The following is a 4,753-nucleotide window of genomic DNA, read 5'->3' as shown; positions in this document are numbered from 1 at the left end:
CTGCGGTTCCCCGCCCCAGCTCGGAGTCTCCCGGAACGTTACTGACAGGCGCCGGCGCTCCGCACTTCCGGGGGAGCGCTTCTGGTGAATTCCAGTGCAGCGTCGGGAAAAACTTCCTGGTCTGTAGGAGGCGCGGTGGGCGGGATCTCAGCGCTGAGGGCTTAGACGGCCTGGTCTGGGGTGTCCGTCTGCATTTTAAGTCTTACTTGCTTGAGATGTTGGAGGATGGAAAGGTGGAGAAGGCCGGAAAGAAGTAGGGGGAAGGAAATGAATGGGCTCCTGGGTCTTAGTAATGAGCGCCCCTCTGAGAATGCTGAGGTTTGAGGGTTTATACCTAACGAAGCGCGTGTGAAGAGTTATGAGGACGTAATTTGAGTAAAATACATGTGTTCATCACTACTTAAAATTGTACTGCGTAATTAGTTTATTGTCTGTTTTCCCATTAGTGGTAAACTGGAGAGCGACTATCTCCAGCAAGCTGAATAGACACTGGCCTGTAATATGAGCTTAATTTTTATTTTATGCCTGAGACTAAGTAATACTTAAAAGGTTAAGAAGTAGTGGCAAATCTTAGTCTGAGTCCCCGAAAGTGTGTCATAAGTTAATTCCACAGAGGATCGATAATTGCAAAACTCCGATTTAAGGAATTATTGATACCATTTATCATTGAATAGGGATATGAGCAGAAAAATGTTCACCTTCAGCCCAGAAGGCTAACCTATATTGTGCATACTTTTGATAAAGATCAAATAGATGCCGGCTGCTACGTTCTTAAAGGGTCTCATGACTGCCTGTACATCTCACCAATAGTTAATATTCAGCAGAATGATAAGCACCAGAGAAATCTTGCTGAAGTTTTGCCAGTAGAAATTCCAAGAAGACATTTACGAACTAATACTCCCTCCATATCCCCCCCCAGCACTAAATGCATACATAACCCCCCAGTTCACAAAGCGGAAGTGCAGCTTTTTCTGCCCACGGGTCACCCTGGCCCCGTTTTATTTTTTTAAAAAATTTTTAATGTTTTTTTTTTTAATTTCTAGGAGAGAGAGAGAGACAGCGTGAGCAGGGGAGGGTCAGAGAGAGAGGGGGTGACAGACTGAAACAGGCTCCAGGCTCTGAGCTGGCAGTCAGCACAGAGCCCGACGCGGGGCTCGAACCCACGAACCGCGAGATCATGACCTAAGCGAAAGTCGGACGCTTAACCGACTAAGCCACCCAGGCACCCCCACCCTGGCCCCGTTTTATAAGAAAAGCACCTTTTTGCACCAAAAACATCTCAAGAATTCTTCCCTGACTGTTCACTACCCCACATCAGTCATGAGTCTTTTTTTAAGTTTTGTACTAAGATAGATTTAAGTTTTTGAATGACTTTCCTAAGGTATTTAGGAAAACAGGATGGCCCTGGTGTCAGTCTCTACCAAAGCAAAATGTGGGAGGTGGGTGGGGAATGTGAATTTTCAAGAGAGGGACCTATTTTTTGGCAAGTTCGATCGTGATCTCTTGCACAATCATGTTTGAGAACCACTGTACTCTATGCATAAGTTTGTAAAGGTTTTAATACTTTATTTAAAATTTTGTGCCCATCACTGTGAGTAGTTTTAGGCATACATTTCATCTTTTTAAGGTGCTCATACTTGTGCATTTTGGCCCTGGCATCTGCTATGTCATCTGGGTTAGCTCACACACCTGAGAATCAGAATCTAGGCTGGGCTCAGCTGGTGGGTTCTACTTTAAGATATAGGTGTACAGGCCTTTCAGAGGACTCTGTACCATGTGTCTCTCGTTCTTCTTGGACTAGCAGGCTGTTCAGGAGATGTTCTTACGGTGATCTAGAGGTAAGAGAGGGAGGCTTTGCCTGCATGACCTGTCTAACAATCACATGGCCCATGGCCAAGCCTAAATGTCAAGGGTGGGAGAGGGACACTCTCAGCCTCTGCAGTTTTAGAAACTGCAGCGTTACATGGAAGGAGATGTGGATAAAGGGAGGAACAGGCCAACAATCTTGTCACATATGGAAAAGAATCCAGTTACATTCCCCTCTCTCACACCATAAATAAAAATTCCAACTGGGTTAAGATTTAAGTATAAAAAACAAGTGAAGTCTTCTGCAGACTCAGGTATTTATGAGCTCAGTCAGTTAAGCATAGGACTTTTGATTTCAGCATCCGACTCTAGATTTCAGCTCACGTCATGGGATTGAGCCCCGTGTCAGGCTCCAGCTCAGAGCCTGCTTAGGATTCTCTCTCTTCCCTTCTCTCTGCCCCTCCCTCGCTCATGTGTCTCTAAGTAAATAAATAAACTTTAAAAAGTAAAATGCAACCCTACGCTAGCCCAGCCTAATCTCTGATTACATTGAGGAAATCAGTCTCTCACTTTATCTACCTAACAAAAGAAACCCGGAAACCCTCACTGGTGGAAGATATGTAAGACACACAGTATCCAGCATATAATAGCAGTAGTTGTTGTAGACATGTAAAAAGGCAGGCAAGAATGACTGATAATAAAAACCTAAAACAATAGGAACATATCCATGGATGACCAAAACATTGGAGATCGTAGGCAAGAACTTTAAAATAACTAATCAATAATGTTAGATGAAAATGGAGAAAATGGATGAAAGGTTTCACCAGAAACTGGAAATGATTTTCTATTCTATTGGTTTGATTGTCCATCACTGTGCCAAAACCACACTCTTACTTTAACAAGTTTATAAATTTTGGTATCAAATACCTTTGACCTTGTTGTCTTGAAAATCACCTTTGTTGGAAACCAACTTGACAATAAACTACTTAAAAAACCCCCCAAAACCCCCATAATAAATCGCCTTTGTTTATCTTGGCCCTTCAATGTCCCATACATTTTAGAATCAACTGGTTCTATGGAAAGCCCTACTGGCATTCGACTGGCATTGAATTGAATTTATAGATAAGAAAGGCTTCTGATGCTTCTATGATATTGCATTTTCCTTGATGTAAGTATTTATTTTGCATGTTTTAAAGTTTTCAACAGTTTTATAATGTTCTCCATGATGGTTATATATAATTTTTGGTAAATGACAATATTGCTATGTACTTTTGATAGCATTATAATTGATACCTTTTTCAAATTTACATTTTTAACTATTTTTTGTTGGTATGAAGAAATGCAATGCATCATTATACATTGATTTTATATTTTGGAATCTTCTTGAATACAGTCTAGTAATTTCACTATAAACTCCCTTGTGTTTTCTGAGACTCAATTACGCTTTCTGTCAAAAACGTTTGTCTTCTTTCTCAGTCATTATCCTTTCTTGTTTGCTTTTCTGGACTAGAACCTCCAATAGTTGATGATATAGATAGTTAAAATAAATATGGCATCAACATAAAACTTTGTGAATACATATATAGCATTTACAAAACTGCTTCTGAGAGCATGCACTACATGTTAGCTGCTGAGTCAGGTGATCCTATTTTGTTCACAACAACCCCATGCTGCTTCTTAAACATACCAAGTCCCCTCCTGCCGCTGGACCTTTGAATCTCCAAGAAGGATGTATCTCCAAGTAACTTCATGGCTCACTTTCTCATTTCTTTCAGGTCTCTCCTCAAATGTCTCTTTATCAGTCTTTTCCTGATTTTCCTATAGCATGTGTAATAAAGAATCTAATTCCATTTCTCAATGTATGACTGCTGACAGCTGTTAAGCCTCTCTCTCCTCCCTCTTCCCATTCTGTTCTGTATTCGAGCAAGCTGATAAGCCTGGCTGCTCCTTCGACACTTGTGGGAAACTTAAACTGCATATGGAAGCATCACCTCGGCCATAACTGTTCATTACCATAGAAAGCCCAAAGCAGGCTCCTTTCCGTGTTCTCTCAGGCCATTTTTGGACGTGCTTGGGAGCTATTCTGCTTTCCCCGGAAAGCCTCATTATGCAAGTAGTAAACACTTTCATACCCTCTTGGGGTGTGGGTGACTTTATCCGTTTTGACATCCAAACCTAAATTGGGGTATTGAGTCCATCCTGTCTCATGTGGGATGGACTCCACAAAACAGCATCCTCCTTAGGGGCGCCTGGGTGGCTCAGGTGGTTAAGTGTGCAAACTCTTGATTTCGGCTCAGGTCATGATCTCATGGTTTGTGAGATTGAGCCCCACAATTGGGCTCTGCAATGACAGCACGGAGCATGCATCCACATCGGGATGCTCTCTCCCTTGCCCACGTTATCTGTTTCTCCCTGTCTCTCAAGAATAAGTACATAAACTTTAAAAAAATAGCATACTCCTTTTTCAGTCTATCTTGTGCTTTATTTTTCTTCATAGGACTTAACACTACCTGTCATATTATACATTTATTTATTGTTATTTTTCCCCACACTATATAAATGACTGAATGATAGAGCCCCACGTCTGGTGAAGCATCTGGCATAGTCTTCCATACACTCATCCATTCAGCAAATATTTATTGAGTGCTTACCTTGGCCAGGCACTATTAAAGGCATTAGTGCTATACTGGTAAACAAAGCCCTTACTCTCATGGAGTTTACATTCCAGTGGGCAGGGTAGGTGTCCAATATGTTTTTGTTAAACCAATAAACACTAATATTTTTTTCTGTCTGGAGGCAAGATATTAAAAAGAAACATCATGGGACGCCTGGGTGGCTCAGTCGGTTAAGCGTCCGACTTCAGCTCAGGTCATGATCTTGCAGTTTGTGAGTTCGAGCCCCGCGTCAGGCTCTGTGCTGACAGCTCAGAGCCTGGAGCCTGCTGCAG

The sequence above is a fragment of the Hyaena hyaena genome, unplaced genomic scaffold (genome assembly GCF_003009895.1).
Source record: "Hyaena hyaena isolate Hyena2069 unplaced genomic scaffold, ASM300989v1 scaffold_1478, whole genome shotgun sequence".
NCBI classification, from domain to species: domain Eukaryota; kingdom Metazoa; phylum Chordata; class Mammalia; order Carnivora; family Hyaenidae; genus Hyaena; species Hyaena hyaena.
This window is presented reverse-complemented; position numbering follows the sequence as displayed.